This window comes from Aethalodelphis obliquidens, unplaced genomic scaffold (genome assembly GCF_003676395.1).
Source record: "Aethalodelphis obliquidens isolate GAN/ISIS:26980383/991018 unplaced genomic scaffold, ASM367639v1 scaffold54, whole genome shotgun sequence".
NCBI lineage: Eukaryota > Metazoa > Chordata > Mammalia > Artiodactyla > Delphinidae > Aethalodelphis > Aethalodelphis obliquidens.
This window is the reverse complement of record NW_020837998.1, coordinates 11,102,973-11,127,363: the sequence shown is the minus strand read 5'-3', so window position 1 is coordinate 11,127,363 and position 24,391 is coordinate 11,102,973. Positions and strand designations below refer to the sequence as shown.

The 24,391-nt window shown below is 36.5% G+C and overlaps 1 long non-coding RNA gene across 1 annotated transcript in view; it reads left to right on the top strand.

Moving 5' to 3' along the window:
* The first annotated feature begins 2,403 nt into the window (after positions 1-2,403).
* Positions 2,404-24,391, top strand: part of LOC113609063 (uncharacterized) — a 33,707-nt gene continuing 11,719 nt past the window's right edge. Inside the window, exons 1-3 of the long non-coding RNA XR_003428490.1 lie at positions 2,404-2,514; positions 14,383-14,527; positions 15,019-15,218. This is a non-coding gene — a long non-coding RNA (uncharacterized LOC113609063). The remainder of the gene's footprint in view (positions 2,515-14,382; positions 14,528-15,018; positions 15,219-24,391) is intronic.

Sequence of the window (24,391 nt, the reverse complement as noted above, 5' to 3'; positions counted from 1 at the left end):
AAACCCCTATTCCTCTAATTATCCTTTAACCCAACTTTACCTTCCTGCTTATTCCCTCGTTAATGAATTAAATCTTTGACATGTTCTCACTTTATATTTGTATGAGAATCATGTTTATAATTTTTTATAATTCACATGTTTACAGGCCCCCAACAATTTCCTTTACTGCAAGTTCTGATATGCTTATAAACAGACGCTTGCTATATTCTCTCCAGCATTACCAAATGTTTAATAGTAGGAGGTTTTCTGTTCACTTAACCTCCCATATCTATAGAAAAGAAACACACCTCCTCCTCTGTGCTTTAAGCGCACTGGCCTTCTTTCATTTGTGCAGAGTTCTGTCATTTCTCTGCCCTCTAGGACTTTGCAGCAACTTTTTCTCTCCCTGGAATTCCCTCTTTAATTCCTGTTTCCTTTTGCTTGGTTAACCTCTACTCTTCCTTCAAATCTCAAAAGTTATCTCCTTAGGAATCTTTCTTTGACTTCCTTCAGCCCCTAAAAACTATTTCAGATCCCTCTGCTATTGGGTTAATTTTTAGGACCCTGTACAGTTTCTTCACAGGCACTTATCAAAATTCCAGTTTATTAAGTAATTTGTTGTATGACATCTATCTCCACACACAAGATTGTAATGCAACTTCAGATTAATAAGAATAGAGACTGTGTCTCTTTTCTTATAATTTTCTTCTTAGGTGCTATCACACCTCTTTTTTAGTACCTCTTTGTTAAGAATTTGTTTGGTGAATTAAGAAATCTTCATTACCTTCTTCCTCCCCAGGTGACCCAATCATGCCCATGACTTCAATTAACATCTTGTTGATAATTCCCAAATCTGTTCTTATAGGTTATGCCTCACTCCATAGTTCCAGGTTCATATTTCCAATTGTCTCTTAAAGACCTGTAGCTGATTATAGTATAGGTACTTAAACTCAACTGAATGAAAAGTTAATTCACTGTCTTTTCCTATAGATCTGTTTTTCCATTTCTTATTGTACCACCTTCTACACAGTCATCAACACTGGAAACTCAGAATCAAGTTTTATGCCTACTTTTATTTCACTAACTACAAACAATTAGTCACTAAGCCTTGTCAATGCTGCCTCCAAGGATCTTGATTACATTTGTCCTTTCTCCATCCCATTGACATTCCCTTAGTTTAACAGTATTCAGTTATTTTTTTCTAAAATACTTAGTAATGCAATTCCCCAACTCAAAAACCTTCAATGAAAGAATTTTAAAAAATTTAAAAACTATAATGCCTCCACTACCTATAGAATAAAATTCAAGCCTCTTAGCACAACATAAGAAGCTCTTCACAATCTGACTAGACATATTTTTTCTATTTTCATCACATCGGTCATCTTTGTTCTCTAGGAATAATATTATTTGTTTATTCTTCAACATATCACATGCTTTCATGCCTCCATGGTTTCTCTCATGTACCCTGTACCTACAAAGCTTTTTCTACCCATTTTCTTCATTTGGCAAAATCACACATATCTTTCAAGGTCCATGCTTTTCTGCAAAATCTTTCCTATTGCCAACTTGCCAGCTTTCCCCATTCTTCTACAGGCAAAATTAGTTCCTCTATCCTCTCTCTTTTCTTCCAGAACTTTTTCTATTGTATTTTGTATATAGCTTAGTAGAAAATGTAATCCAGATCATAGATGCATAGCCAGAAACAGCTAGGGGCTCAGACACGTTTAGACATGTTTGGATGAACTGATGAGACAAGCTCAGCTGAAGTCTATTTTCGGAGGAGTCTTCTGAAAAATAACTCCAGCTGTGTCCACTGCTGGGATTCAAACATATCTGGGCATGTCAAGCAAGTCTAAGGATCAGCCAAACAAAAACTCATTTAGAAGAAAAAATGAAGAGCCTTCACAAGAGAATTTATCTTTAAAATAGAAATAAGAAGGCACAATGAACGTAACTTACTAATATAGGAATAGTTTGCAAAGGGAAATAGAGATTTTTTTTTTTAATATAGCACAGCCCCTGTTTTTCAAATCTTCAGGGGCTAGAGGTCTAACATCAGAAGATATAGAAGCAGTGAGCTAATAAAATTTATGTACTGTTAAGAGACAATAGACCCAAAATGGAAACATTTGCACTAAGCCCCACATCAGCAAACCAAGACTTAATACCTAACCTAATTGCAATTTCAACCTCTCCCAGGAATATAATCTCAAACCAGTCTATCTGGAATTTCCTGGTCAGCAATGGTGAGGTAATTTGCCTGATAAATCCCTTCCACCCCCAAAGAAAGATGAGGTAATTTGCTCTTTCTTTGTCCCCACCCCCTCTGCCTATAAAAGTCTGACATTTTGGTCAGTTCTTTGGAGCTTCTTTCTATTTACTAGATGAGATGTTGCTCGATTCATGAATTGCTGAATAAAGCCAATAAGATCTTTAAAAATTTACTAAGTTGAATTTTGTTTTTTAACAGATTTGGTGGCAGTGGAAGGATCTGAAGTGAACTTCTGATTGCTTCAGGGACAATGAGGAACACAGGTATGGTATCCATGAACCCTTTTCAGTTTTCTGTATTTCTCACCATTTCTGAGAGCTGTGGGTAAGTTTCTCTTGGTTTTGAGCTTCATTCTCTTTGTCTCGAGCTCCTGATCTAATTGAATTTCCAGTCCACAATTCCCCATTTGTTTGGAATTCAAGTCTAGTTCACAGTCTCCATTTGTTGAGGTGTGCTGTTTCAATCCTTTCTCCAGTCCAAGGTTCCATGGTAGGTATCACTGGTGGTGCACACAGAGCCTTCTCTTGACCAGGACATAGTAACATCTATTGGATACTGCCCATATATTAAGGTGCACATATTTGCCTTGTTTTGTGTAGATAAAGGCTATTGCTAATGGGGATCTCAGAATCGAAAAAGCCAGAAAACTTTGTGGGCATGTATCAAGCACTTAAGAGCTATTAGAATACTCGCCAACTAACTCAGATTCCCACGTTAGGATAAGTTGGTCATAGAATAGGTTAGTTTGACACTAGGTCACCTGCCAACCTCAAGAAATTTTCAGTATAATGAGGCATACTGTAAAACACCACAGTCTTCATTCAACCCAGTAGCAAATCCCCTTTAGGTATTAGTTTGGCTCTAAGAAACCCAGAGATTTAAAATAATGGGATTTTTAAATTTGAAAGAGTTGAGCATGCCACCTTCAGGCACACCTGCTTACTTTATTTCTAAAGACTATAGTCCTGGAATCTGTAGGTTGCTACAAAAAATGCCAGAATTATACTAAAAACAGCCTAGAGTTACAATGATCATTATGGGGAATGTTCCAATTAGACAAGATCACGCATTTAAGAAGTGCACTTGAAAATAAGGGTTCCCTAATCAACAAGAATGGGATACCTAATTTTAAAATTTTATTTATTTATTTATTTGGATGTGTTGGGTCTTAGTTGTGGCATGCAGGATCTTTTAGTTGTGGCATGAGGGATCTAGTTCCCTCAGCAGGGATCGAACCCGGACCCCCTGCACTAGGAGCTCAGAGTCTTAACCACTGGCTCACCAGGGAACTCCCTGGGATACCTAATTTAATTGGTATGTGGAAGCTTCCAAAAGCTTCAATATTCCAAAATAGCTTCATTGAAAGGTTCATTGCAAAAAGGCTAATGAAATAATAAAGAACACACCTAAAACAAAAGACTATAAGACTGACATAACTCCTACTGCTTCACTCTTTTAATTGAGTACTAATTTTACTAATCTTCTCCCTGGAATGTCTTTCCACTCTCAAGAAACTACAAGACCATAAACAAAATTATGCCAATTAGTGGCCTTATAGACACCTCCATATCTACCATCAAAGGAGGGCCCCTCCCAGAGTTGAGGAGTCTCTGAGGGATTTCTAGTAAACTGCTATTTTATTCCCTTAAACAGCCAAGGGAAACTAAAATTAAAGTTAATACAAAACCTTACCATAATAGAGCTACATTGCCTACTTTAAACTCCACTCAGAGCTTGCAGATGGGATCCTGGAAACAGTGGCAAAAGCTGGCTACGGGTGAGAACTCTTACCAGAGTCAGATCTCTTGAATCTCTGTCTGTAGTATCCAATAAATAGAGGAAAATAAAATATATTTTGCACCCTTTGGTGATGCCTCTTGAGTCAAAGGGGATGTTCCATACTGCCAGAAATATTTACTGTTTGTCCCAGCTAGAAACAACACAGTAGATCTGTGGTCAGAAATTGGCCAAATTACAGAGTCTGATAAAACATTTTTTAGCATTTCTCCTCTAAGCTAAAATAAAACTATGTACCCAGAGGGAGGGGGAAAAAAAAGTTCTAAAGCCCTTGTAAAAGGATTTATGGGTAAATCAACTTATGATGTCATTTAAGTTGCAACCTAATCCCTTAAGGAATTAAAAGCAACTGTCCTTATCTTACAAATCTTTGAAAAACTAGAAATGTGGCGCCAGGAACTCTTATTTAGGACATCTCTTTAAAATACCAACTTTGGGGAAAAAATTCTAATCAGAAGAAAAACAAAAGGAGCAAAAGTTATATTGAAATTTAGTCAAATAAAAAATCTTAAGTGTCTTCTTCACAAATATTAATAAAAACCTTTAGCCATCTGAGGAGGGTAGCCTTAAATTATTCCATCTTCCGTGAATGTAATTTGGATCCAAACCTCTTTTATAACTACCTGATTTCATGGCTAAAATATTAAAAGAGAAGCTATAATGTCTCTGTTTGCATATATCTTTATATTTTTGTGTCTATGTATTAATATATGTGTTGTATATGTATGGTATTTTCCACATCTGGATTGTATTATTAAAATTATTCTGTAAAAAAGCTCTATTTAATTTGCCTAAAGAAAATTAAGCATTTATATGCAGTACATATTCATAAACTTCCTATGAATATAATAAAAACAAACCTAAATGCTTTACAGGTTCACATGACCTAAGATAATTTTTAGTAAATAAAAGCTAGTTTAAGTTTCATGGTTTAATTAAAATAGACATATTTTTAGAGTTATCAATATTAAAAGTAATGCAGACATACAACTTTTATTCTACCTGGGTTTACTAGTCTAATAAGTTTTGTTATCTCTGTTACAAAACTTGTCAGTAAGAAAAATGATGTGGGAAAGACCTTCAAGATGGCGGAGGAGGGCTTCCCTGGTGGCACAGTGGTTGAGAGTCCGCCTGCCAATGCATGGGACGCGGGTTCGTGCCCCAGTCCGGGAAGATCCCACATGCCACGGAGTGGCTAGGCCCATGAGCCATGGCCGCTGAGCCTGCACGTCCGGAGCCTGTGCTCTGCAACCAGAGAGGCCACAACAGTGAGAGGCCCGTGTACCGCAAAAAAAATAAATAAATAAATAAAAATAAGATGGCAGAGGAGTAAGACGTGGAGATAACCTTCCTCCCTACAAATACAGCTACATGTGGAACAACTCCTACAGAACACCTACTGAATGCTGGCAGAAGACAGACTTCCAAGAGGGCAAGAAAATCCCCACGTACTTTGGTAGGGCAAAAGAAAAAAGAGAGAGACAAAGGAATAGGGACAGGTCCTGCACCTCTGGGAGGGAGCTGTGAAGGAAGAAAAGTTTCCACACACTAGGAAGCCCCCTCACTGGTGGGGACGGGGTGTGGGGAGCTTTGGAGCCACAGAGAATAGTGCAGTAACAGACGTGCAGAGAGCAAAGTGGAGAGATTCCTGCACAGAGGATTGATGCCGACCAGAACTCACCAGCTTGAGAGGCTTGTCTGCTCACCCTCTGGGGAAGTTGGGGACTGGGAGCTGAGGCTCATGCTTCAGAGGTCAGACCTCAGGGAGAGGACTGGTGTTGGCTGTGTTAACACAGCCTGAAGGGGGCTAGTGCATCACAGCTAGCCAGGAGGGAGTCTGGGAAAAAGTCTGGACTTGCCTAACAGGCAAGAGACCATTGTTTTGGTGTGCACAAGGAGAGGGGATTCCTATTCCATGTTCCCAGATATGGCAGGGCACTGCCTAAGTGAGCTCCAGACACAGGTATGAGCCACAACTCTCATCTCGGACCCCAGAAGCAGGCATGGACCATGACCACTGCCACCACTGCCACCAAAAGTCCTGAGTGCAAATGCAGGTCACTACACACACCCTCCCAGGAGCCTGTGCAGCTCACTACTGCCAGGGTCCCGTGATCCAGGGCCAGCTTTCCCAAGAGAACACACAGCACACATAAGGCTGTTGCAACTACACACTGACCTCTGCCACAGCAGTCACTACCTGCAGCCTAGTTATGACGACCATACCCCTCCCTCTTCCCAGCCTGAGTGAGCAAGAGGGCCCTAAACAGACGCTGTTATAACCCCCTCCTGTTGGGTCAGGAAACAGATGCCTGAGGGAGACCTACACACAGAGGCAGGACCAAAATCAAAGCTGAACCCCAGGAGCTGTGCGAACAAAGAAGAGAAAGGGAAATCTCTCCCAGCAGCCTCAGGAGTAGCAGATTAAATCCCTGCAATTGGCTTGGTGACCCCTGCATCTGTGGAATATGAGTAGACAGGTAGACAATGAGTGTTCCTAAAATTGAGGCAGTGGGCTTTGGGGCCAACTGTGAACTTGGGATTTGCTTTCTGCGTTTGATCTGTTTTTGGTTTTATGTTAACCTTAGTTTAGTTTTTAGTGTTTGTTTTCATTTGTTGGTTTGTTTACTGGTATGGATGTGCTCTTCCTTTTTTTTCTTTTTCTTCTCTTTTTGTGAGTGTGTATGTTTCTTTGTGTGATTTTCTTTGTTTAGTTTTGGTTTTACCATTTGTTTTGGGGTTCTGTCCGTTTTTTGTTTCTTTGGTTGGTTTGTTGTTTTTGGTTTTGGGGTATTATTTTCTTCCTTATCATCCAAGCCGTGTGGCTGGCAGGGTCATGGTGATCCGGCCAGGTGTTGGGCCTGAGCTTCTGAGGAAGAAAAGCCGAGCCCAGGACACTGGATCACCTGAGATCTCCCAACCCCATGTAATATTAATTGGCGAGAGCTCTCCCAGAGATCTCTGTTTCAACACTAAGACACAGCTCCACCCAACTGCCAGCAAGCTCCAGTGCTGGAGACCCCATGCCAAACAACAAGCAAGACAGGAACACAACCCCACCCATTAGCAGAGAGGCTGCCTAAAGTCATACTAAGCTCACAGACACCTCAAAACACACAACTGGATGCGGCCCTCCCCACCAGAAGGACAATATCCAGCCAAACCCACCAGAACACAGGTACCAGTCCCCCACCCCAACCAGGAAGCCTACACGAGCCACTGAACCAACCTTACCAACTGGGGGCAGACACCAGAAATAAGAGGAACTACAATCCTGCAGCCTATGAAAGGGAGACACCAAACTCAGTAAGTTCAACAAAATAAGACAGGGAAATATGCAGCTGAAGAAGGAACAAGGTAAAACCCACCAGACCAAAAAATGAAGAGGAAAGAGGCAGTCTACCTGAAAAAGAATTCAGAGTAATGACAGGAAAGATGATCCAAAATCTCAGAAATAGAATGGAGAAAACACAAGAACTGATTAACAAGGACCTAGAAGAACTAAAGAGCAAACAATGATGAACAACACAATAAATGAAATTAAAACTACTCTAGAAGGAATCAATAGCAGAATAACTGATGCAGAAGAATGGATAAGTGCCCTGGAAGATAGAATAGTGAAAACAACTTCCTCAGAGCAGAATAAAGAGAAAAGAATGAAAAGAATTGAGGACAGTCTCAGAGACCTCTGGGACAACATTAAACACACCAACATTTGAATTATAGGCTTCCCAGAAGAAGAAGAGAAAAAGAAAACTTCTGAGAAAATATTTCAGGAGATTATAGTCAAAAACTTCCCTAACTTGGGAAAGGAAATAGTCAATCAAGTCCAGGAAGCACAGATAATCTGATAGCAGATAAACCCAAGGAAAAACACACCCAGAGACATAGTAATCAAACTGCCAAAATTATAGACAAAGAAAAAATATTAAAAGCAACAAGGAAAAAATGAAAAGTAATATACAAGGGAACACTCATAAGGTTAATGGCTGATTTCTTGGCAGAAACTCTACAAGACAGAAGGGACTGGCAGGACATACTTAAAGTGATGAAAAGGAAAAACCTACAGACAAGATTACTCTACCCAGCAAGGATCTCATTCAGAGTTGACAGAGAAATTAAAGCCTTTACAGACAAACAAAACTTAAGAGAATTCAGCACCACCAAACCAACATTACAGCAAATGCTAAGGGAAATTCTCTAGGCACGAAACATAAGAGAAGGAAAAGACCAAAAAAAAACACACCCAAAACAATTAAGGAAATGGAAATAGGAACATATATATCAATAATTACCTTAAATGTAAATGGATTAAATGCTCCCACCAAAAGACACAGACTGGCTGAATGGATACAAAAACAAGACCAGTATATATGCAGTCTACCAGAGACCCACTTCAGACCTAGGGACACATACAGATTGAAAGTAAGGGGATGGAAAAAGATATTTCATGCAAATGGAAAACAAAAGAAAGCTGGAGTAGCAATTCTCATATCAGGCAATATAGACTTTAAAATAAAAACTATTGCAGAGAAAAAGAAGAACACTACATAATGATCAAGGGATCAGTCCAAGAAGAAGATATAACAATTGTAAATGTTTATGCACCCAACCTAAGAACACCTCAATACATAAGGCAAATGCTAACAGCCATAAAAGGGGAAAACAACAGTAACACAATAATTGTAAGGGACTTTAACACCAGACTTTCACCAATGGACAGATATCCAAAATAAAACTAAATAAGGAAACTCAAGCTTTAAATGACACATTAGACAAGATGGACTTAATTGATATTTATAGGACATTCCATCCCAGAACAACAGAATACACTTTCTTCTCAAGTGCACATGGAATGTCCTCAGGATAGAACATGTCTGGGGTAAAAAATCAAGCCTCAAGAAATTTAAGAAAATTGAAATCATATCAAGCATCTTTACCAAACACAATGCTATGAGACTAGATATAAATTACAGGAAAAATATGTAAAAAATAAAAACAAATTGGAGGCTAAACAATACACCACTACATAACCAAGAGATCACTGAAGAAATCAAAGAGGAAATCAAAAAGCACCTAGAAATAAATGATAATGAAAACATGACAAACCAAAACCTGTGGGATGCAGCAAAAGCAGTTATAAGAGGGAAGTATATAGCAATACAATCCTACCTCAAGAAAGAAGAAAAATCTCAAATAAACAACCTAATCTTACACCAAAAACAATTAGAGAAAGAACAAGAAAACCCCCAAAGTTAGCAGAAAGAAAGAAATCATAAAGATCACCTCAGACATACATGGAAAAAAATGAAGGAAAAAATAGCAAAGATCAATAAAACTAAAAGGTGGTTCTTTGAGAACATAAACAAAATTGATAAACCAATAGCCATAATCATCAAGGAAAAAAGGAAGAATATTTAAATCAATAGAATTAGAAATGAAAAAGGAGAAGTAACAACTGACACTGCAGAAATACAAAGGATCATGAGAGATTACTACAAGCAACTATATGCCAATAAAATGGACAACCTGGAAGAAGTGAACACAACCTTCTGAGACTGAAACAGGAAGAAATAGAAAATATGAATAGAACAATCAAAAGCAGTGAAATTGGAACTATGATTAAAAATCTTCCAACAAACAAAATTCCAGGACCAGATGGCTTCACAGGGGAATTCTATCAAACATTTAGAGAAGAGCTAACACCTATCCTTATCAAACTCTTCCGAAATATAACAAAAAGAGGAACACTCCCCAACTCATTCTATGAGGCCACCATCACCCTGATACCAAAACCAGACAAAGATGTCACAAAAAAAGAAGATCACAGGCCAATATCACTGATGAACAGATGCAAAAATTTTCAAAAAAATACTATCAAACAGAATCCAACAGCACATTAAAAGGATCATACACCATGATCAAGTGGGGTTTACCCCAGGAATGCAAAGCTTCTTCAATATATGCAAATCAATCAATGTGATACACCATATTAACAAGCTGAAGGAATAAACCCATATGATAATCTCAGTAGATGCAGGAAAAGCTTTCAACAAAATTTAACACCCATTTATGACAAAAACTTTCCAGAAAGTGGGCATAGAGGGAACCTGCTTCAATATAATAAAGGCCATATATGACAAACCCACAGCTAACATCATTCTCAATGGTGAAAAACGAACCCATTTCCTCTAAGATCAGGAACAAGACAAGCGTACCCACTCTCATCATTATTATTCAACACAGTTTTCAAAGTTTTAGGCATGGCAATCAGAGAAGAAGAAATAAAAGGAATCCAAGTTGGAAAAGAAGAAGTAAAACTGTCACTGTTTGAGCATGACATGATACTATACATAGAGAATCCTAAAGATGCTACCAGAAAACTACTAGAGCTAATCAGTGAATTTGGTAAAGTAGCAGGATACAAAATCAATGCACAGAAGTCTCTTGCTTTCCTATATACTAATGATGAAAAATCTGAAAGAGAAATTAAGGAAACAATCCCATTTACCATTGCAACAAAAATAATAAAATACCTAGGAATAAACCTACCTAAGGAGGCAAAAGAACTGTATGCAGAAAACTATAAGACACTGATGAAAGAAATCAAAGACAATACAAACAGTTGGAGATATATACCATGTGCTTGGATTAGAAGAATCAACATTGTGAAAGTGGCTATACTACCCAAAGCAATCCACAGATTCAATGCAATCCTTATCAATCTACCAATGGCATTTTTCACAGAACTAGAACAAAAAATTGTTCAATTTGTATGGAAACACAAATATCCCGAATAGCAAAAGCAATCTTGAGAAAGGAAAATGGAGCTGGAGGAATCAGGCTCCCTGACTTCAGACTATACTACAAAGCTACAGTGATCAACACATTGTGGTACTGACACAAAAACAGAAATATAGATTAATGGAACAGGATAGAAAGCCCAGAGGTAAACCCACACACATATGGTCAACTTATCTTTGACAAAGGAGGCAAGTATGTACAATGCAGCAAAGCCTCTTCAATAGTTGTGCTGGGAAAAAACTGGACAGCCACATATAAAAGAATGAAATTAGAACTTCCTAACACCATACACAAATATAAACTCAAAATGGATTAAAGAACTAGATGTAGGGACTTCCCTGGTGATGCAGTGGTTAAGAATCTGCCTGCCGATGCAGGGGACATGGTTTCGAGCCCTGGCCCACGAATATCCCACGTGCTGTGGGGCAAGTAAACCAATGTGCCACAACTAAGGAGCCTGCATGCCTAGAGCCCATGCTCCACAACAAGAGAAGCCAGTGCAGTGAGAAACCCACACACCGCAATGAAGAGTAGCTCCCGCTCACTCCAAGTAGAGAAAACCCACATGCAGCAACAGAATCAAAGCAGCCAAAATTAACTAATTAATTAATTATTAATTAATTAATTTATATTAATAAAATGACGTAAATGTAAGGCCTGACACTTTAAAACACTTAGAGGAAAACATAGGCAGAAAACTCTATGACGTTAATCACAGCAAGATCCTTTTTGACCCACCCCCTAGAGTAATGGAAATAAAAACAAAAATAAACAAATGAGACCTAATTAAACTTAAAACTTTTGCACAGCAAAGGAAACCATAAACAACACGAAAAGACAACCTTCAGAATGGGAGAAAATATTTCCAAATGAAGCAACTGACAAAGGATTAATCTCCAACGTATATATGCAGCTCAATATCAAAAACACAAACAACCCAATCCAAAAATGGGTGAAAGACCTAAATAGACATTTCGCCAAAAAATATAGAGAGATTGCCAGCAAACACATGAAAGGATGCTCAACATCACTAATCATTAGAGAAATGCAAATCAAAACCACAATGAGGTTTCATCTTATACAAGTCATAATGGCCATCATCAAAAAATCTGCAAACAAATGCTGGAGTGGGTGTGGAGAAAAGAGAACCCTCTTGCCCTGTTGGTGGGAATGTAAATTGATACAGCTACTATGGAAAACAGTATGGAGGTTCATTTTAAAACTAAGAATAGAACTACCATATAACCAAGCAATCCCAATACTGGGCATATACCCTGAGAAATCCATAATTCAAAAAGAGACATGTACTACAATGTTCATTGCAGCACTGTTTACAATAGCCAGGACATGGAGAAAACCTAAGTATCCATCGACAGATGAATGGATAAAAATGTGGCACATATATACAATGGAATATTACTCAGCCATAAAAAGAAATGAAATGGAATTATCTGTAGTGAGGTGGATGAACCTAGAGTCTGTCATAGAGTGAAGTAAATCAGAAAGAGAAAAACAAATACCATATACTAACACATATATATGGAATGTAAAAAAAAAAATGGTTCTGATGAACCTAGGGGCAGGACAGGAATAAAGATGCAGCCATAGAGAGTGGACTTGAGGACACAGGGGGTGGGTAAAGGGAAGCTGGGACGAAGTGAGAGAGTAGTATTGACATATTTACACTACCAAATGTAAAATAGATAGCTAGTGGGAAGCAGCTGCATAGCACAGGGAGATCACCTTGGTGCTTTGTGACCACCTAGAGGGGTGGGATAGGGAGGGTGGGAGGGAGGCTCAACAGGGAGGGTATATGGGGATATATGTATACATATAGCTGATTCACTTTGTTATACAGTAGAATCTAACACAACATTGTAAATCAATTATACTCCAATAAACATAAGAAAAAAAAAGAAAGAAAAATGACTTGGTATGATGAAATTTTCATAAATAATCTAAACATAATTGTTGTGAGCAAGTAAATTAAATAGATATGAGCAGGATAAAAAATTTTAGGTAAATTTTAGAAATAATTTCCCCAATTCTTCTGTAACATGAAACCTTAAAATTATGCAAAGTTAAAATAAATGATGAATAATCATGAAATATCTAGGTCATTTTCAATTAAGGTAAAATACTGAAACATTCATTACTGAACATAGGTTCATCCACTTTTACAGAGGAACTAAAGATACTTGGGTCTACTAATAAATAATTTTGTCCCACACTGAAAAATGTATTATTAGAATTCATATGTTTCTAGAAATTATAAAAAGCATTTATAAATTTGTCAAGTCGCAGAATGTTAATAAAAAACACAGTTCACAATAGTTTACTTCCTTATTTCTACTAAAAATTAAGGTTTTATTTATGATAAGAGAAAAGCTATAAAGAATGGAGATGCATTTTTCTTGAGAAAAAAAGAAAGCAATTTTGTCCTAAAGTAATACTGGGTATTTCAGAATCGGAAAAAGGAAAAACATAGAACAAAAAACGTTTTGTGGAAAAGGAATCTAGAGAAAGAAATTTTATGCACGTTCAACTTGGTTAAGATTAGAATGAACTCAGTGAAGTTAAATAAATTTTAATATCAAAAGTAAGCTGGTACAAAATTAGAATTTGGTTTTCTCTCTGTTAAAAGGACAAAGTTTTACTCAGCTTTGGTCTTTTTTTTATAACGGATTGTAAAAGTTTCTCTTTTAGGTATTCTTCCTAGAAATCAAAGCTTATGTGTTTTACCAAAATAATTTCCAATAACAACTATTTAACTTTGCATTTGTCTGTGAAGTCTTTGATTTTTACTTTGGTTAAATGGATAAATAAGTATTGTTTCACTGTGAAGTATGATCCTATTTGACCAAGTGGTTTTGAATCTTTTGATGTTTTTGACAAATTTTGATGTTTTTGACAAAAATCAAATTCTAAACAAACTCTTTTTGACTTTGAATCAACTTTGAGATTCCCCACAGGGCCCCTAGAACATCTCAAACTATTTGTTCTCTCTCCTTTAAAAAGAGAGATGTTAAACTAATTAGGTTTATTTGATATGTTAAATTACATGGGAAGCATTGTCATTTACAGAGAGTTTTATTGTCCTAGTTGCTTTTGTAAAACTGTTCCTACAAAAGTACTTCGTCTTCAGGGAGATTCATGGGAAAAACTTTCGTAAGTATAGGTTCTGATAACTCTAAGGTCATAAAAATGAAATGGATTCAAGCAGAACAAGTATTAATTACATGGCAGTGAATGACCTGAAGAAGATGATTATAATTTTTTGTGATTTTTTGTTTGAAACAGTACTGCTTCCTTATAGCTTTTTTTTTCCAGATGTAAAGAAACCTTTTCTCTTAAGCGATTGATGACTTACAGCAATTTGTTAAAGTATACATTTGTAAACAAAGATGAAACATTTACTTTTTCTTCTACCTTATCCCTCCATAATTTGGAAACTCTTGAGCATTTTTTTTAATGGAAATGTAGTTAATTACTTGCATAAGTTCAATAAGAATCTGTTCTCCTTGTCATAGGACACAATTGGAAACATTGGCTAAAATATCAAATCTTATGGCTGAGAGAGATGTGTATAGACCCCGATATGATCAGACAGCTTTAAAGAACTACTTGGAAAAATCATCCCTGTACCTTGATTATAGGATTCCCAGCAGCCTCCAGGTGAGTAAGGAAGGTTACTGCCTGGCAGGCCCAGGAACCTCAAGATATTTGGGGGGGACTTGAGAAGAAAGGAATTCACCCAAACTATATATATTGCAGGTAAAATCCAATAGTGAATTCTTGGCTTGGCCTCAGAGGTCTTTAAGATTTCAATCTGAGATTTCTTATGAAAAGGTCCAGCAAAGTGGTCTTAAAAAGATTTTATATGGTCAATCACTATTTTTGCTGCACTTATGTACATAATCAGACCGAGTTTAATGCAAACAAATTAGTTTTACTGTGATTACCTTTGGTTAAAATCATAAAGAAAAATCTCATGTTTACACCTTTGTAGATATTACATTCTAGACCTGTTAGTTATCTTTGAGGTTGTGTTATATAATTGTAAACTGAACTGTATCCTGAATTCTAGTTCCCTCAAATAACTGGCAACAGCTCTCCAAACTAACATTTCCAATTTTCTCTCACCCTTCTGATTTGGAATCACTAAGAACAAAGATTTCCCTTGAGTATCCTCCAAAGGAACTATAACAGAAACTCCTCACCATCCAGATGGCATCCAAACTTCAGGGACTTGAACATTAGATATACATCTCACAGCTGAAGAAGTCTCCACCTGACATCTGGTTCTGTACACCAGCTGGAGAACTCAAAATCAAATTGACTAAGAAGAGAAGTCACCTACATCAAGGTAGATTGCTTGATCCCAAGACACTGGATTAAGACTTCATACTTTACACATAAGACCACTTCTTGTTCTCCTCCTCCTCCTCCTCCTCCTCCTTCTTCTTCTTTCCCTTTACTCAAGCACTGTCCTGGAAAGATAATGCCATCATCCATACTTCCATTCCTAAGCAGGGTAAACTGGAATTCAGAACAACTTTTTTTCAGGCTAGGAGATTTCCTTCCCACTTAACTGACCCTTGGCTTGAATAGGCAAATGCAACAGTCCCTGAGAATGAATCCATTAGCAGTGCCACCTTACTAAAGTGGTCTGTGCCCTTCACAAAAGATAAGATAGGATTTATCTTCATCTGTGTCCTTGGGTATATGGATACCTAGATGGCTGGCATATAACAAGGTAATATCTCTTGGGTTATCTAACTGTGTCCCTAACTGTTTGCAAATGAGCTGAGACACCTCATCGATCAACTCCCCTGAATTTACATCAATGAGTTAGAATGGACCTACCAGGAGATGTTCATGACTTAGAATTTGCTTCCTTTGGCAGGGCCCTACTTCCCTAGTTAGGAGAAAATATGAATAAGAAGATGATCAGGAACGTCTCCTTAGTTCTTAAAAATATTGCAGAATCCACTACTAAGACAATAGCTGTCCAGCTAAAATCCTTAGACTTTCTGGCCAAAGTTCTTGATAATAGGATAGCCCTTGATTATCTCTTAGTTGAGCTAAGTGGTGTCTATGCTGTGGCCAGCACCTCCTGCTGCACCTGGATTAACACTTCTGGGAAAGTTGAAACTCAGCTACATAAGATCACTGAACAAGGGGGTAGTGGTGGTGGGATGAATTGGGAGATTGGGATTGACATATATACACTAATATGTATAAAATAGATAGTTAATAAGAACCTGCTGTATAAAACCATAAATAAAATAAAAATCAAAAATTCAAAAAAAAAATCACTGAACAAGCAATTTGGCTTAAAAAGGTGACTCCTTCAAGCTTTCTCTGACTTACTTGATTTTGATTCATCTGGGTCTTGGTGACAGCGACTCCAAAATGCACTCCAAACATTGGGAATTATCCTGCTAATAATAATCGTAGTAGTCTCCCTAGCACATGTATTCTCTCAAAAGGTTTAAATACATGTTCACAGCCACTAACCACTAAGCAAATAATCTCCCTATGACTGGAACACCAGAAAAGAAATAAAGAAAATGATTGGCTCAAAGACTGTGAGCCTGAAGTCATGACTTATGAATACCACACAGAGATCAACAAAAACTGTGAGAACTTCAGAGCCATAGCTGGGAAGGTTGCTAATACTTTAAATTTTGATCAAATCTTTCAGTTACGCTGAGAGTCTGAGCAAAAGGGGAGAACTGTTTAAAAAAGAGACAACAGGCTCAAAATGGAGTCATTTGTTCTAATCCCCATGTCAGCAAACCAAGGCTTAATACCTAACCTAATTGCAATTTCAACCTCTCCCAGGAATTTAAGGAATGAAATCTTAAATTAGTCCATCTGGAGTTTTCGGGTCAGCAGTAGTGAGGTAATCCACCTGATAGAACCCTTCCAACCCCCAAAGAAGGATGAGGTAATCTGCTCTTTCCTTGCTTCCTCTCCCCCTGCCTATAAAAGTCTCCCATTTTGTTCAGCTCTTTGGAAATCATTTCTATTTGCTATTTGGGATGCTGCTTGATTCATGAATTGTTGAATGAAGCCAATAAGATCTTTAAAAATTTACTCAGTTGAATTTTGTTTTTTAACAGTACTAATATTATCTTGATCTAATTTGCACCCACAGGTTGGTAAATCCTGGGAAACCTCAATTTTTTAATATTAGTAACAGTTTATGGTAGTTATTTTTACCCATCATCCCTGTTGTATAACAGTGATTATATATGGAGATTTATTTTCTTCACTTAGCTGAAAGAAGACCATTATTTATTCTCTGTCACCCTTCATGGCTGTTTTGTTTTGTTTTTTTTTCATGGCTGTTTTTTTTAATCCCCTTTGTTGAATCTTTCTCATCTCACAGACCTCTAAACATTGTAGTTTTCCAAGTTTAAATCCCGAGACCTCTTCTCTCCTCTTCTATTTACATTCATGTCTTGGATGATCTCATTCTGGCACATGGCTTTAAAATACCATCTCTATACAGAAAACTCCTAAAATTAAATCTCCAGCCTTGATCTCTACCATGAATTCCAGACTCAATCTAATTTCCTGCTCAACATCTCCATTTAGATGTATAACAGACAACTCAAATAAACCATGTCCCAAACTGAACTCTTGATTCTTAACATCCCCTAACCAGCTTGGCCGAAAGAATTTTCCATCCCAGTTAATGGTAACTTCATCCATCTTGTTGCTTAGGACAAAATTCTTCGTGTCAACCAGACTTTTCTTTACAACCCACATCATACATACTTACATACATCATACATACATACTTGGTACATATCACCAAATCCTGTTGGCCTTATATTCAAAATACACATTATCCAGTATCCAGCCACTTCTTACCACCTCCACTTGTACCACCCAGTCTAAAATCATCATCAAGCACTAATTTTCTAACTAGTCTCTTGGCTTCTGCCCCTACCCCTTTCTCCCCAGCTGTCAATTCTCCCCACAAAAGTTAGAGTGAACCTTTTAAAATGTAAATTAGATCATTTCAGTCTTCTACTCCAAACACTTCAGTGGTTTCTCATGTCACTCAGAATAAAATCTAATTTCTTGGTCTGGTCTACAAGGCACACTTGATCTCATCCCTGGCTTCTTTTCTGATTTCACATCCAATACTCTCCTCCTATCTCAGTGCTAGCCACACTGGCCTCCTGCTATACCTTAAATTTAGCAAGTAGGTTTTTGCTTTAGGGCCTCTGTATCAATTGTTTTGCCTTGGTTTGCTCTTCTTCCAGACATTGCCTCCATATCTTACCCCCCATTTCATTCAGGTTTTGCTCAAATGTTATCATCTCAGAAATAATTTCCTTGGCCAACCTACCTAAATAAGTCACCTTCCCATCTCCCATCACTCTCTGTTTCCTTATCCTGCTTTATTTATCTTCATGTATTCCTTTAAATTTTCAATTTATTATTGCCTCTCTCTCTCTCTCTCTCTCTCTCTCTCTCTATATATATATATATATATATATATAAAACATAAGCTTCAGAGTAGCATGGATTCTGTATTTGTATTTGTATTTGTGTTCAATACTGATTTTCCAGCATCTAGAATGGTGCCTGACACACAGTAATATCAGAAAAAACCTGTCTCTTGAATCAATCAACTAGTGAATAGTGCTAAATAGGACTAATAGGACTAAAAAATATACTAGTAAGGGTCAAAATGTTAAAGAAAGCTAAAAGTACCACAGAATGTTTTTGTAGAGCAGTCATTAAATTATTTGGGTATATGTTGCTTTTTCTGTTTTATAAGTCACAAATTAAAGAAATAGTTTAACTATTCCCCATGAAATGGAGTTACTTAGGAACATCTGATAGCATATTGTGCTAATACATATAACAGTTGGTAGATATCTGATGAGCATGTTCATGTCTCAGTCACTCAGTTCAATAGATATTGTGATGATTTTTGACCATTTTACCAATTTATATTATTTATGTTTTAAGTTACGTATCATTTAATTTACATCCATAATAAAGATTCCATGATCTAGAGAGCTTATATCTACTTTGTTCTCCTTAACTTATGAACTTTCCAATTCCATTTCAACTCATACTTCCTTCTTTCAACTATTTACACCATGATAGATATAAAGCACATCTACTACTATATTAATTATTGAATAGGTACTTAGTAAATATTTGTTGAATAAAAGCATAAATATTATAATAATTATATATATTTACCTCAGTATGATTTCAACCAGATGTAAAAGTTACTAACATTAAAGCTTATGTACTATAGAGACAAAAAACATATCAGTGGTTATCCAAGGCTGGCCATTGGACTGCAAATGGACTTAAGGAAAGTTTGGAGGCTGATGAAATTTTCTAAAATTGGATTTAGAAGGGGGGAGATTGTGTGGGGAGTTTGCACAATTCTATACATTTATTTAAAAAATCACTGAATTGAACACACACAATGAGTATATTTTGTGGCATGCAAATTATGCCTCAATAAAACTGTTAGTGTGTGTAGAAGCTCAGGATATCATAAGTATTTCAAAGAATAATGCATAAAAAAGAAAATTTAGGGATAAATGTAATCATTTGCCCTTATCGTTTATTTGGAACAAATATTACATAAAGTAATAATATGTCTTTTGCAGAATATTGTTAACAAATAAAAACCTTTGAATATTATCATAAAAGGGTTATGAAGGGGAGTAAAATATGCCATCCCCAAATATGTCTCTTTGGCATATTGATCATTTGAAGCTGATTATTTTTTAAGGCTCAGACACAGGAGAATCTCTGAAAACAGTAGAAGGTGACTTTTGTGAGGGAAATTTACATTTATAAGAAAATTCTACATTTGTAAGGGTGTCTCCCTCCATACCAGGAAGAGGAGGATGACTAAATCTCTAGAGCTCTTATCAATGGAGAAGGCTTGGTCTTAAATCTGTATAACAACTACACTCTTGTTTACTGTGCTTTTCCTAGTCACGTCCCTTAACTGGCCTCCGCCCCTCCCCAACATCTTGTTTTCTGTCTTTCGGTGGAGATGGTATTTAAGGTGGTGACTTGGGCCATTTGGGAGAGTTACTCAGTTTTTCCCGAGTATCTCCCAAGTACAAAAGAGGTATACATGCTATTAAACTGCTGTTTGTTTTTCTCCTGTTAATATGCCGTTTATTACAAGGGAGGGAGTCTAAAGCCAAGAACATAGGAGAGTAGAAGGAAAATTGTTTACCCCCTTGCAGTTGGAAGCAATTATAAAAACAAATTATTTGATTCTATAAGCAAAACACATAAGAATTCTGAATATAAATTCATAAAAACATTTTAGTCTATTTTGATTCTATAATACAAAATTACATCTCAATTTACATTTTAATATATACTTGCTCCTGAAACACAAATATAATATATGCTATTTATATATTAGCAAACCATACTTTTTTCTCACATAATTGATTAAAATTGAACAGTGTTTCAAGTGGGAAAAATAAAAGTCTATATTTAATAAATAGGATGTACAATAGAATTTACTTAAAATAAATTTTATAATGTAATATTTAATAATACAGTGATTGAGCATAATTTTTCATTTAAAATTATTTCTATATAACTACTGATGCTGAAAACTTGGCCTCTGTGCACTGGTGCAAAATCAAATCTCTGAGACAGATTTTTGGGTGAAGTAGAAAAGAATAGCTTCATTGCTTTGCCAGGCAAAGGGGGACACAGCAGGCTCCTGCCCCAAAAACTGTGTGTCCCAACCCAAGAGGATTTGCTGAGGAATTTTATAGCAATGGTTCAAGGGCGGGGTTGCTGATAAGGACTAGGATGTGTGCAAGGTCTGCACTCCTTTAATCTGGTCTCAGGTAATCTCTTGATGAGCTTCTCTGGTTCCTTTAATCTGGCCTCAGGTGGTCTTCTCTGGAATGAAGAATGCTGACATCTTCTATTTGTTGGGGGTTTTAGTTTTGCAGAAGAGCTCAAAGATATTATTTTGTGTATCCCTTAAGGTGGAACCAGGACCCTGCCCCCAAGGCTGCACTATTGTTTCTTGGCTGTTCCTCCCTTGTCTCTGTATCCCCTCCCTTCCCTGTTTAGTAACTATTTGAATCTGCCCTTTGGGACTCAGGGAAGGTCATGGAGGCTGGAGTCTGTTTCCTACAAACAGGGAATGGGGGACTCATAAAGGATTCCATGCCCAGGAGCCCCACAGGGTCCTGCTCAGTTTCACTATCACCCAGGGTTCACCAGAGAAACAGGACCAGTAGGAGATATATATATATTTAGAGAGAGAGATTTTTAAGGAATAGTCTAACATCATTGTAGGGTTGGCAAGTTCAAAATTCGTAAAGAAGACTGGCAGCCTGGAGACTCAGGCGGGAGTTGATGCTGCAGTCTTCAGAATTTCTTCTTTTCCAAGAAACCTCAGTTTTTGCAGTTTTTATTCCTAAGGCCTACAATGGATTGGATAAGGCCCACCCATATTACTGAGGCCCTCTTTGCTAAAGTCAGCTGATTGTAGATGTTAACCACACCTAGAAAGTACCTTCACAGAAGCACCTAGATTAATACTTTATTAAATAACTGGATACTACAGCCTAGCCAAGTTGGCACATAATACTAACCATCACAATAACTGTTTATGCAAAAATCAGAATAGTTTTTTATATTCCCAAGAGGATTTTTAAATTATCAATTTGTATGAAAGGGGTTCAATAATAATATATTAAAAATGTTGAAATCCACTGGTCAGGAGCAATGGCTTTTCCAAATTTTCTTTTTATATTCATAGAAATTTGTTTTAAAAAACAATTATGAAAAGAAACTCTAATATCTAAAAGAGGGAAAACAAAACTTTTACGGTGAAGATGTGAAGACTCCCAGAACCCACCTATTTAGCTTCCTGTCAGTATTGACAATAAGCACTGCCATGGAACCCTAGGATATCTCAGTGCACTTTTGTAAACCGTTGATATGCCCAAATTATAAACTCAAATGCCTCCAGAAATAAGGAAAATAACAGAAAAATGTGAAGCCTATCAAGAATTGGCACTTGGTTAGCATTTCCATGAACACAATGGGTAGTGGTGGGAACTGTGGTATATTGGAACAAACAGATCCTGTTTGAAACACAGCTGCTCCTCAGCTCTTGCCAATTGGTACCTTAATGGAATGCAGGTCTCATGTTGGCAGATCTCCTAATTTTTCAGTTGCTGAAAATCAGGATTTTTATGTACAATCTTTTGATTTCAAAATTTGTGATTTTTTGGTGTAAGATCTCTTAATTTCAAAATTTGTAATTAATTTAAGACAAGTTTAACACTTTATAGAATAAACAAGTTATGCAGACCATATTTAATGATCTGTTTGCAGTGTCTGGCTTTTAGCATCAATTCCAGATCATTTTGATTGGTCAAATAACAATAACACTTTGATTCTAATATCTTCTATTGCTAATTCATTCTTAAAATATATAACACAGATTTTTTTAAAATATAAGACAAACTCCTAAAATAAATGCTCTATTACTGGTCATATATTTACATTTGGTAGTTGAAAACAATTTCTTACGTTAAAAACTACTATCTGTTTTACCAAATTAAATTTTACCATGTGCTTTTTCTAATACAAGAAAAATATTACTTAAGTAGCACTTAAGTAGTTAGGGGGAAAATTCCACATTTCAAAGTTCTTAAATAATTAGCAACTTGATTTAATTTTTTTATTTTAAGATAATTAAATATTTTTTTAGAAATGAATTAACTCTGGTATTATTCCCCTTACTCCCTTCTACACACATACACACACACACATACACACACACACATTGTTGCAGTTGTACTCCATTAAATAATTCCAGTTTTCACAATTTTTTTATCTTCCCTTTCAGGAATATACACTTTCAAATACAACTGGGGAATAAAATTGTATTTTGGTAATCTATGGAGAATATAAAACTCTTGCTTACTTATAAGGAAGATATAAAAATTATCATTGAACATTCATAGAGAAAAGATTGTTCATACTTCAACAGTTGTTTTTCCTAGTGAGGTGGCTGTTGTTAGTTTCCTTTCTTTATTTACTCTAACAAGGCATATTCAATTTTCTCTCCCACTCAAAAGAAAATACACAGCATTGTGATTACTTGAAACATAATAGAGTAATTAGAGAGAAAATGTGCATAGAATTTTTATCAAGCCCTCCCTTGGTCATGTGAACATGTTCAAGGTTGCTTTGTATTGGTCAAATTCCAACCACTGCAGCAGCATCTGTTACTAACCAGGTTTATCTATTCTTTGAATTCAAATTGCATAACAGAGCACAATTTTGTAGGATTTTTGGCAAATATTTTCTATTTTTTTACTGGACAGGAAAGAGTACTAAAAATGTCAAAATAACAATTTTGGAAAGAAAGATCTAATTTGAAACAGAATGAAAAGCTTTTGATCTATACTCTTTGCATTTTTATATTAAGTTAAAAGGATGGAAATGATGAAATTTTGCACAGTTCTCAGCATGTCATACCCAGCATGGCATGCTTGAAATGTGATCTTTGTTTCAACTTGGCCACCCAGAGAAGTAGACATGAATAAGAGATGTCTTTATACAGTGTGTGTTATTTAACAGAGACACCTCCAGACAAAGGCTTTTGCAAACAAATCCATGAAAGGGTTTGTATTGCAAAGGTTTTGCCCTGCTCTGCATTTGTGCTTGGGGTGACAAAATGGATAAAGTACATAGGTTCTGTCAGAGGCTTGAGGGAATTGATAAAATTGGTTTGCTCAGACATAACATCTATAGTCTTTTATTCCCCAAACAAGAATGTAACTAACTAAATTATTTTTTAATAAAAAAAAACACAATAATGTTGAGTTGCAATTGTGATGACAGTCTTCAAATCTGCTGATTAGCCAGTAACTTGGATTTTTGTCCCCCATTGACAACTCTGTATTTCTTTCTGAAAATTATTGTGTGTAAAGTTCATCAATATTCTTAGAGGGAGAGTTAACATACCCCAGAAAATGAAGCTTACATTTTTGCAATAATGAGAAAAGAAAATAATATAGATATGTGGATTGTTATTCTCAGACTTCATTGTGTTATCTTTGCTAAAATAATAGCACATTCCCAGGTCCTCATATGTACTCAGTTTTATGGGAACCATTCCAAACCCAATTATTACCAAGATAAAATGTGAATTTGTCAGAATGACTTATGATTGTTGATGGACTGAAGCAAGAAATCTTCCATGACCAGAGCCAATCTTAATCCAAATACATAACCGAAGCATGACAGTTTTGCATGAAATTCCAAGTTACCTAAATCAAGTCTTTGGTTCAATGCCTTGTGATCATGCAAATCCACAGAGATACACTTGAAAGTATAGATTTCCAGATCTTACGCCAGAACTACTGAATCAGAATCTCCATGGAAGGGATCTGATTTTTTAAAATTTTTAAACAAGGTGTTTGGGAAACCCTGCTATAGCACAAAAGAGATTGTGCCAAGAGAAGACTGCATGATAAT